This window comes from Lolium perenne, chromosome 4 (genome assembly GCF_019359855.2).
Source record: "Lolium perenne isolate Kyuss_39 chromosome 4, Kyuss_2.0, whole genome shotgun sequence".
NCBI classification, from domain to species: domain Eukaryota; kingdom Viridiplantae; phylum Streptophyta; class Magnoliopsida; order Poales; family Poaceae; genus Lolium; species Lolium perenne.
The window spans coordinates 194864267-194876313 of NC_067247.2; the positions used below are offsets into that span (position 1 = coordinate 194864267).

The following is a 12047-nucleotide window of genomic DNA, read 5'->3' on the forward strand; positions in this document are numbered from 1 at the left end:
TGATCAAGGTAGCAAGTTAAGATTCACTATAGAGTAGCAACATCCCATACAAGGCTAAATGATTTAGACATAAAGAGTGCACAAGGATGCTATATCGTTTGATCCCTAATTTACAACTTGCCATACAGCTCGACTTAGTGTAACACTTCGAAGCCTGCAGCTTAGTAGTGAAAGTAGACCATGGATAACAAAAATTGAGATGCAAGAACTCATCATATTGACCAAATTCTGATGTGAGCCATATAATTATATAAGAGATATATTGAATATATTCCAGTGATCATCTCCATGGTAAACCAAAATTTCTCCTAAATTTGAAGAAGTGTATTAGCCAAGTACTGAGGCTAAATAAATAACAGGATTTGATGCAATCTCTTGTGATGTAGTTTCCCATGATGTATTAGCTCTGGGCACTAACTGAAACCAAGGATCAGACGATACGGTTTTGAGGTAAATCTTCAGGTGTAGCTAAGTATTTTGGCTTAGAACCACCTTTCGCATTTCAAGAACCTTGAAAGAACAATTGATGTTAAATCTTCAAACAACCAAGACATTCATTTCGCATTACATAAGAGATGAGCAGAAAAAACAAACCTCTCAACAGTAAAATATTTGTGGTTCTACATGGATGACTTGTGCCACATTGAACTATAAGCAAGCTATTCCTCCACTGCTACCAAAACAGCATGGAAGATATCCAATCTAAGGAATAATTCATCTCAAGGCCTGAAAAAAATCTAAAATACCTTTTTTCTTTTGTGTACGAAGCAATTAACAAACAAATTACCTAGACCTCAATTTCGAGTGCGACCAGCAGGGCATGGTTAACTCAACCCAAATATTGCAGGCAGAATATAGGTTGCATGACAGCTCTCCCAGTAGCAAATCCCATTATAACATCATAAGCCATACGTAATCTACTTGGAGCCTCACAGTGATCTTTGTCATGGATGCGGGTGGAGGTTATGTCCTTGTTTATTAAAGCTAAAAGGATGTACTATGCAATACAGGCTTACTACTCATACAGGGCATATTTCAAATGTGGCAGCAACTCAAGTGACAGCAACTCAAGTGACGACCCTATTCAAAAGTCAGGAGAATGATGCTGATATCAACAAACACATCCACTCTGGTATGTCTCATGCAATTTCTGATTTGGCGCCAAAGAATTCTAATGTTACTGTTGAAGTAACAAATAATATGCTTGTGTCAGTTTCATCAAAGCCATCCGTCGAGGAAGTGATAGCTTTTGGAGGAATACCGTGTCCTCATGCAAATGAGGTGCGGATTAGCAAGCGTATTGGTGCCCAATCGGATGCGGACTTGACGCAGATGGAGCGTGCAATGAAGAATACTCAAATGCGTAATTCTGTCAACTCAGGTAATCATGTACCTAAATTCTCTATTTTATCTATCCCTGATATAGAAATTAAGGAAAGAGCGGACCGCATGGGAATCTCTTTAGGAAAATCGTTTGATGAAGTTGCGAGTAGTATAAATGGGATAAAGAACCGCGAGGGTGAACGAACTTTATTAATTCTGAAAAAAAACGCTGATGAAATTTCAAATGAAGGCCTCGCCTCACTTATTGTTTCAAAAGCATCCAATTTATGTGAAGATCTTATAGATGATGAAGAAATACATGCAAATCTGGTAGATCATGTTAAACAGCCAACACCGATTAATAAAGAAAAAAAAAGAGGAGAAAGAAGGTTTATGATCTCTCCAATGTCCGTAAGAGTACAAGAAAAATTATCAAAAAACAATATTCTTAATGCAAAATATCAAAGGTTTAAATTGGAATAGTGAGGGTTTCAAAGATACGGCTAAACACTTATTTGTTAAAGAGGCTATTCGAGAACATAAATTGGATTTCATTGCTTTGTTGGAGACAGGGAGATCCAATTTTTCCATACCCTTTTTAAATCAGTTAGCCGCTGGCTTTAATTTCAGTTGGTTTTGTTTACCACCTCATGGTCGATCTGGAGGTATACTAGTGGGTGTAAACTCAGATACTTTGCAGGTGCTAAAAGTGAGCAATGGTGACTATTGTGTCAAGTTGCATATTAAATGTAAGAATGATGGTTTTGAATGGATTTTTGTGCGTGTATATGGGGCTGCCCAAGAGATGCACAAGTCAGATTTTCTGGCCGAATTGGTTCGGACATGTGAACATGAACCACTCCCTATGTTGGTAGGAGGTGATTTCAATATTATTAGGAAAAGAGAGGAAAAAAATAATGATAATTTCAATGCCCGCTGGCCCTTTGTTTTTAATGCTATCATTGAACATCTCAATCTGAGAGAAATTGATCTCTCGGGGAGACAATTCACTTGGGCTAATCGTAGGGACACGCCTACATATGAGAAACTAGATAGAGTTCTTGCGAGTACTTCTTGGGAACAGAAGTTTCCCTTGGTTACGGTTAGAGCCCTATCTAGAGCTGAATCAGATCATACTCCAATTCTTATTGACTCAGGTGTGAAGGCACACTTGGGAAATAAGGCTGATTTTTCCTTTGAATTGTATTGGTTACGACAAGAAGGTTTCTATGAGATGATCGAGAAAGAATGGAACTCGGTAATGACTGGAATCTCTCCAATGGATAGATGGCTAAATAAATTGCGTCATATTAGGCGATTCCTGAAAGGGTGGGCAAAGAACTTGAGCGGAAAATATAAAAAGGAAAAAGAGAGGTTGCTCTCTATAATTGATAGTTTAGATTTAAAAGCTGAAAAACAACCGCTAAATGTTGCTGAACGAGAGGCACTTAACAAGGCAAATGACAGCATTAGGAAATTACGAAGAGATGAGGAAACAAAATGGGCTCAGAGAGCTAAAGTAAGGCATATTCAAGAAGGGGGGAATAATACTAGATATTTTCACTTAATTGCTAATGGAAAGCATAGGAAAAAGAAATTTTTTCAATTAGAACAACAAGAGGGAACCATTGTTGGCCAGGAGAATCTAAAAATTTATATTACTGAGTTCTACAAAAAATTATTCGGACCTCCGGAGTCGACTAATGTATCTTTGATGGAGGATTATGTACATGATATTCCACAATTATCTTCTAAGGAAAATGTGATCCTAACAACTCCTTTTACTGAGAAGGAGGTGTACGATGCAATTTCACAGATGGAACACAATAAAGCTCCTGGCCCGGATGGTTTTCCGGCGGAGTTTTATCAAATGTTCTGGGAAGTAATTAAAACTGACATTATGGCACTATTTGATCAACTTGTTTCAGGGGATTTGCCCCTGTACAAACTGAATTTTGGTGTTATTACTTTACTTCCAAAGATATAGGACACATTTCAGATTCAACAATATAGGCCTATTTGCCTTCTAAATGTTTGTTTCAAAATATTCACTAAGGTAGCGACAAATCGCATTACGGGGATTGCCCCAAAAGTGATAAAACCTACTCAGTCGGCATTTATGCTGGGTCGTAACATTCTAGAGGGGGTGGTAATTTTGCATGAAATAATTCATGAATTACATAGTAAGAAAATGGATGGTGTTCTTTTAAAAATTGATTTTGAGAAGGCATATGACAAGGTCAAGTGGTCCTTTTTGCAACAGTCCATGCGAATGAAAGGTTTTGATAATGGATGGTGTAAGTTAATTGAATATTTTATGCAAGGAGGAAGTGTTGGTGTTAAAGTAAATGATGACATTGGTCGCTATTTTCAAACAAAAAAAGGAGTCAGACAGGGTGACCCATTATCTCCAATGCTTTTTAACATAATAGCAGATATGCTTGCTATTTTAATCGAAAGAGCAAAGGAGGATGGCCAAGTGGGAGGTCTTATTCCTCATCTTGTCGAGGGAGGACTGTCTATCCTACAATATGCTGATGATACAATTTTGTTTTTAGAACATGACTTGCAGAAAGCGGTAAATATGAAGCTAATTCTATGTTTGTTTGAAGAATTATCGGGCCTCAAGATTAATTTTCATAAAAGTGAGATTTTCTGTTTCGGAAAAGCCAAGAAGGAAGAGCAACATTACAAACAAATTTTTGGATGTGATATTGGGGAGTTACCTTTTAGATACTTAGGAATTCCAATTCATTTTAGGAAGCTTAAAAATTCAGATTGGTATCCAGTGGAGACCCGATTTGAAGGTAAATTGGGATGCTGGAAAGGAAAATTGTTATCGTATGGCGATCGATTAGTACTTATCAATTCTGTTTTAGCAAGTCTTCCAATGTTCATGTTATCGTTCCTGGAAATACCCGTTGGGGTGAGGAAGCGTCTTGATTTTTATAGGTCTAGATTCTTCTGGCAGTCAGATGAAGCTAAGAGAAAATATAGACTCACAAGATGGAACATAATCTGCCGACCAAAAGATCAAGGAGGTTTAGGTATTGAGGTTCTTGAACTCAAAAATAGATGTTTATTGAGTAAATGGCTCTTTAAACTACTAAATGAGGAAGGGGTGTGGCAAGAGTTGCTACATAATAAATACCTCAGCCAAAAAACCCTTGCTGAGGTGCAGGCAAAACCGACTGATTCCCCTTTTTGGAAGGGACTCATGCGGGTAAAAGACGATTTTTTTCGTAAAGGATATTTTAAAATTGGAAATGGTGCTACGACAAGATTTTGGGAAGATATTTGGTTAGGAGAATCCTCATTAGCTACTCAATACCCATCTTTATATAATATTGTGAACCATAAGAATGTGTTAGTGGCTCATGTATTGGCACAAGCACCACTAAACATTGGTTTCAGACGTGTGCTATCTGGTAACAAATGGACGGCGTGGCTACACTTATGCCAAAGATTAATGATGGTCAATTTAAATAATGAACCAGACTGTTTTATGTGGAAACTAACAACTAATGGGTTGTTTACAGTCAAATCTATGTATGAGGATCTTATGAATGATCATACAACATACTTGCGGAAATATCTTTGGAAAATGAAAATCCCCCTAAAAATTAAAATTTTTATGTGGTTCCTGAGTAATAAGGTGCTATTGACAAAAGATAATTTAGCAAAGAGACAATGGACTGGGTGTACTAAATGTGTTTTTTGCGGAGAACAAGAGACGGTAGAACACTTATTCCTAACATGCCCATTTGCTAAACTAATATGGCGAACTGTTAATTTTACTCATAATCTCCCTCCACCAACCAATATTACAAATATGTTTGGAAATTGGTTAAAAGGAGTTGACAAACAATCCAAGGTTTTAATACGCATTGGTGTATCAGCCTTATGTTGGTCAATATGGAGATGCCGCAATGATATAATCTTTAACAACAAGAAAAATTTCAATTTTTTACAGGTTATCTTCACCATGGTGCATTGGATCCAACTCTGGGCTCTCCTCTCACCACCAGAGCAACGGGATGTCATGGCTTCTGGATGCACACGGCTCCAGACGGTCGCTCAGTATATCTTGTGCCGGGCTGGCTGGCAGCATATTAGTCGACTAGAGGATGCATAGTCGGCTCCTGCTGTTTTCCTTTTTTCGCTTGTTGATTTTTGTATCGACTTTAGGCGATTCTTGAGATGTAATAAGTACTGAACAACGATTACTGGTTTCTTAATAAAAGGCTGTGTGCATCATCACGATGCAGAAGCCGGGTTTTTCCCTTTTCAAAAAAAAGAAAGTAAGCCATTAGGGTGTACGGAGCATTAAACTGGAGCACTTGTTGCAGAGACCTCAAATGTATTCACAAATAAGGCAAACTCTCCAAAGTATGAACATATAGTTGCTAAGGGTTCATGTATCCGAGGCCTCTCTGCAATTATTCTGCACGCTTTGACAAGAGAAAAAAGAGGCATCTACATTTTGTAAACCAAACAGTGAACAGATGGAGGACCATTCTTCTTTGTAATCTGATAATCAAATTTTTGTATGTTCTCGTAATCTATACCCAAAATGGCAGCAGTACCAGAAAAATATCTATCTTCATCTCAACAGTCCTAGATGGACATTACAATCGATATTAACAAAAAAATCAAATACAAAAAGGAAGCTCTCAGCTTGCAGTAGAATTTTAAGTGTAAATGTATATCAAAATAGCTCATGGCTCACTGGTTATTGAGTAGCCAGAGGAGTCATTCTTAATCATAAAGTCATGTCCTCTCTAGCTGTACTATGAAACCATTATACCACAAGTATGTTGGAGTAGAATCAGTATCACAAAAATATTATGCACTCCCTCCTTGCCATAATATAGTGCACATTGGTTTCCGCAAAAGTCAAACCTCACTAACTTTGACTAAGTTCATTGAGAAAATTATCTATATCTACAACACCGAATGTATACCATATTTAAATATACTTGATGATGAATCTGATAGTATAGATTTGAGATTCTAAATGTTGATATTTTCGGTATATACTTTGTCAAAGTTTACATGGTTTGAGTTCAAAAAGATCTTATAGGCACTACATTTTGGCATATAGGGAGTACAGCTTAACTGCATTCTCTGCAATCACAAGCACCGCTTCCATCATGTGCAAGAACAAGGCATGTTATCGACTGTAAATTTTCTATTCGTAATTTCAAGAAATTTTCATCTCCTAAAACTTTTACCATGCACATGTTTCTCAAAATAGCTTGCCTGTGCAGGTGTGCAGGTTAGTGACTAGCTGACCTATAATCAAGACCTATACTTTGTCAGGTCGAAGGTGAGGGTTCTTGAGCAACTTCGTTCCAAGTCCCTGTAAACACCAACCAGTGCTTCAGCTTTGTCATAAAAACGGTCCTTCAGCGATATGACAATACTCTGAAACCCGCAGCCTCCATCACAATCTTGTTCTTCGCCAACATGCCCGCATGACTTTGATCTGATAAATCCAGCAACCTTGGCAACATTTAAATTATCCAGAGCTGCATCGACTTCATCCAGTATGAAGAATGGCGATGGCCTGAAACTATGAACGGCAAAAAGCAATGCCAGTGCTGCCATTGTCTTCTCCCCACCGGACAACAACTCCATATCTCTAAAGCGTTTCGTAGGTGGCATAACTGTGTAGTTTACTCCATATCGAAATGGATCATCTTCATTTTCGAGGTTTAAATATGCCGTTCCTCCAAGTGGATGTGTGTGACTTTCTGTTAACTGCTTATAGATTTTGTCTATGCCTTTAGATATGTGATCAAAGGCTTCCATGAACAGTTGTTGCCTTCTTTCTTTGACAGAGTTATACTTTTCAATTATCTCTTGTTGTTCTTTCCTAGCTGCTTCAAACTTTTCGGTAGCGTCCCTGTCCTTTCTTTGCAGTGCTTCATATTGGTCAAGTGCTTTTAGGTTTGGGGCAGTGCTTTCAATTTTAGCAACTAGTGTACCTGTTCTCTGTTTAAACTCTGCCTCAAATTTGTCGCGCTCGGACAGCTGCATATCCTGCAGGTATATTTCTCTAAGCTGGCTATAATCAAGGACCAGTTCTTGTGAGGATGATCCTCTATCTGTTTGATCATTGACTGTAGGAAGCTTCAACTGCTCCATTTCGCACTTCTCACGAATCTCCCGTTGGCGTGATCTAAGTTGCACGAGTTGCCCCTCCTGCAAGAACAGATATAGTTTTGTTACAGTAGCATCGTCAAAATAAGCTTGCCTACTATCCAGATAACAACATCTCATCTATGCACGCAATAAAGAAAGGGTAAAGAAAACCGATTTTGCTCTAGCCACAACTCTGCTAAAATTGCCTACCGATTTATTTGATGAAAAAGTAACTTCTGTCAGATAAACCTACTTGTGACTTTATGTGGCGTTCCAGCTTTGCCAATGCCGCAGCCGCTCTGCCATTCTGCTTCTTCAGTTCATCAATAGCCTTCTTACATTCATCTGACTTGGACTTCCAGTCTTCAGCCTCAGCTTTCAGCTCTTTTATCTTATTTGAAATTTGTTCTGCTTCAGCCTTAGCACCAGACTCAATACCCTGTAAGCCCATCAGTTCCTTCTCTAGGGACTCATTCATTTTCATTAACTTCACAATTGGTCCTTGCATATCTCTATTATGTTCATATTCCAGCTGGTATTTCAATTTTGACATTTGATTATTTAGGCTTAGCTTCCTCTCTTGCAGTGCTTGAGCATCTTTCAGTTGTCTTGCTTCATATTCAGAGATGTTTTTCAAACCAACTGACATGCTGAAATTTTTTTAAATCGTTTCCACAATCTCATTTATTTTCCTCTCCTGGTTTCTTACCTCACTTTCTTTGTTAGCAAAAAGGGTTTCCAATTCCTCCTTTCCTGGCTCCAGACGACTAATTTCTTCTCCAATGTTACGCTTCTCCGATGACAATTCGTGTAGCTTCTTATTGAGGCGATTCTGTTTAACATTCAAGTGATTTAACTTTTTCTCGAATCCAGTGATTCTCTGAGATACATCAAGCTCCTTAATCTGCAACTCTCTTGGGGAGCCAAGTCTTGACAGTTCAGATTCCAGCTGTCCTTTTTTCTTCTTCAAAGATTCTATTTTGTCGCCATCCCATTTATTTGACCTAGCTTCCACTCCAGCACTTACTCCGCCAGTCATCGTGCCAGATTTAGTGAGAAGAGTCCCATCAACAGTGACAACCTTGTACCTTTCCCCGCTCCAACTTAACGTTTTAGCTTCATCAAGCGTATCACAGAGAAGTGTATTCTCAACAGCATACAAAACTGCTCTCTCCAATGCTTGGTCGACATGAATAACATCTAAGACCAACTGTGCAGATCCCCCAAGGGTTCGTAATCTCTCAGTTAATGGGTTCACACGGACTGATAGTAAGGGAATAAATATTTGAGGAGGAATGCGTAGATCCTTCAAATACCTAATGCATTCCTTTGCTGTGCTTTCATCTTCCACTACTACTGCATCCATGAATTTCCCCATGGCAACAGTAACAGCAAGGTTGTATTTCTTCCGCGAAGGCCTACAAAGTTCAGTCATGCGACCATGGACTCCAGGGAATAGCCGTTTAAGACTCCTAACAGTTTCTGAACATTGAGCATCCCGCTCATTTTCATGCTTGTTAGCTTTTAACTCTTGCAACTGTGCATCTATCTCATACACCCTCTGGTTCAATGTTTGATACTTAGCTCTGCATAAATTTTGGTAGATAGTATGTTAGACATCATAACTAACATCAACTAAGGAGCATGAAATTGATTCAAACAAGCACACTATCAGGATTTAGAAGATTTTGGCTTGTTAGGAACTCACCCTGAAGATTGCCGTTCCTTTACAATTGTATCATGTTCCTCGTGTAAGCATGAGAGCTCATCCTTATGCGTGGTGATTGAATTAAGAATCATATCAAGACTAGTCTGCAGTTCAATTTCCATAGACGTTATCTCATCCACACGGTTACGCAGTTGCTGCATATTCTCCTCTAAATTCTTTCTTGCTTCAGCATAAACATTTAGTTCTTTGTCTAAGATTTCCTTCTCGTCTCTCAGCTTTGCGGTCCTTGTTTCTGCATCCTCCTTAATCTTATGGTATTCCTGCAATTGATGATGAGCTAACTGCAATTCACCGCTTTTAGTTTTATCTCGGCCTTGCTCATTCAACTCTTCAAGAGCTGTTGTCAAATCAACCAAAGCACCATGCAGCCTCTTTGTCTCTTCCAAATGTTTCTTGTTGGCATCCTTCTTTGTGTCAATCTCCCAGTTGCACCTTTTGATCTCGGATTTGAGGCGAGAGATCTGTTCTTCCAATCCAAGAAGCTGAGGTTGCCACTCGTCGATATCAAGGTTCTTCTTCTTGGCCATACTCTCCTCGCATAAGATCAATTTCTTTAGATATGCGCTTTGCTCTTTTTGTTTTGCGGCGAGATGGTGGCCGGAGGACTGATTCTCATCCGTTGCTTGCCGAAGAGACCGTCTCTCCTCCTCGAGTTGAGCTTCGATTTTCTCAATGTCTCCCTGGATGGTGTAGAGCTGCCACAGGTGATGCTCTGTTCTCAACAGTTCAAGTTCCTGCTGTAAGCGCAGATGCTTCTCGGCCTCTGCCTTTTCTGCTTTCTTCTCCTTTCTCTCCTCGGCAATGGTCCTCTTCTCGCGGTAGACAAGTGCGGATTTCTCTTCGGCCGTGCGTTTCTGCGACTCCAGCTCGCCATACTCCTTCCTGAGCTCGTCGGAGCCGGAGATCTGCTCCAGGAGCGCGGTGAGCTCCTTGGGGTTCCTGGAGGCGACGGATTCCACGTCGCCCTGGAAGACGAGGAAATTCCGGGCCTTGACGAGGATGCCGAGGGACCTCAGCCTGGCGTTGTAGTCCTCCCAGGTGACTAGCCGGCTGTCGATGCGGTACTCGCTTCCGCCGCTGGCGCCGGCGGTGATGGTGATGGAACGGGAGAAGTGGAGCTCGGCGGGCCCTGTGCCGGGGAGGCGGTAGACGAGGCGGACGGAGGCCCTGCGGGCGGCATCTCTGTCGGCGTCGTCGAGGGCGTAGACGAGGTCCCTGAGCTGCGCGCCGCGGAGGTGCGCGGAGCGGACGCCGAGCACGAAGCTGATGGCGTCCATGAGGTTCGACTTGCCTGCGCCATTGGGGCCGACGATTGCCGTGAAGTCGAAGAAGGGACCGATCGTCTGCCTGCCCTTGTACGACTTGAAGTTCTCCATCTCCAGCCGGTCGATCCGCCCGCCGCCCCTGCGGCCGTGTCCACCGGAGGCAGCCGCCGCCTCCTCCGCCATGTTTGGTTCGAATACTTTGGAAAAAAAAACTTAGCAATGCTAGAACCAAAAAAATAAATTCACGCCAAAATTAATGCGTGGTACTCGTACTAAGTTTTGGGAGCATTTGTTCTGCTGATAGGATCGCCAAGATGTTCGCCAAACAGGGACCAAATTCTGCAGAATCGTCAGTAGGTGTTTTTCTTTTAACGTTTTTTTTTTTTTGTGAGTGAAAAGTCTCCAACTCAATTAGGGCCAAACAATTGACAACGGAAGAGCACGAGCGATGCAATTAGGGCCGTTGTCTTCTCCCCTTTCGGGCCAAGGCCCAACGAAAAGGAATTTCCGATTCCGGCGTCCGGCCCCAACTCAACAATGAGTTCCGATCCCTCAAAAGCCTACTTATAAGAAGTTGGGATCAACGCAGCGCCGCTCCAGGTCGAAAGCTAGGGTTGTTATTTACTCTGGGCGAAAATTTCCAGTCGGGCAGCTCGGTGAGGGCAGGAGCGAGCGAGTGGATCAAAGCCATGGCTGCCGAGCAGGTTCTGGAGGCGGCCGCCAACGCACAGGCAGTGAAGCCTGCCGACTTTGTGGCGCCGACCGTCGTCTCTGATTCCAGCGACGAGGAGGAATTTTCTACGGTAAAGGTGCATCACCAGGACACCGTGGACTACATCCTGTCATGGACCTATGCCGAGAAGAATCCTTTTACAAACCCCTTCGAAGATGACGACGACGACGACGATTTCATCACGGCTGAGGATAGGGAGGCCTTCGCCTACCTTGCTGCTTCCACGGAGGTTCTCATCAGGTTCCAGCAGAAGGTCCGTGAAGAGTATGAGGCAACGGGCTACGTGAGGGTCCCGGACGACTACGAGGAGAGAGTTGCCCGCTTGCAAGCCGCCAGCGATGCTGCCTTCTTACGCAAGGAGAGCGTTCGGGATGCATGATGTTGTTATCTCTGTGGCTCTGCCTAGTGTGATAGTGTCTAGTGGTTATTTTCGTTTTGAGGTCGATAGTGTCTAGTATTTTATTGCGAAAAGATGTTGCACACGATTGTTTTTGTCAGGTGTAGAAATTGGGACATACTCTCTCCTGAAATACTCTACATTCTAAGTTAAAAATTTGTTCTGAAATATTTTAAATTATAGCTTTAGCCAATAAAATACAGAAAAACAAAGCGGCTTTTAGTCAACAAAAACACAGAAAACAAAGTGGTCCTCCTGTATCTATTGGATGTCAATATTCTCAATGTAGCTTGGACCGCTCGTTTACCTATTTAAGTAGTACTAAGGGCATCTCAACGGGCTGACGCATATCAGATGACCAAAGTGGTCGGTCCACGAACAACAAAATGGTTGTACAGGGCCACAGTGACCATTTGCTTTGGGGACATCTCCATGGGCCGACGTATTTTTTTT

The 12047-nt window shown here is 41.4% G+C and overlaps 1 pseudogene; it reads right to left on the bottom strand.

Annotated features, from left to right (window-relative positions):
• Positions 1-5998: 5998 nt before the first annotated feature.
• Positions 5999-10728, bottom strand: LOC127295268 (structural maintenance of chromosomes protein 1-like; annotated as a pseudogene).
• Between the last annotated feature and the right edge of the window lie 1319 nt (positions 10729-12047).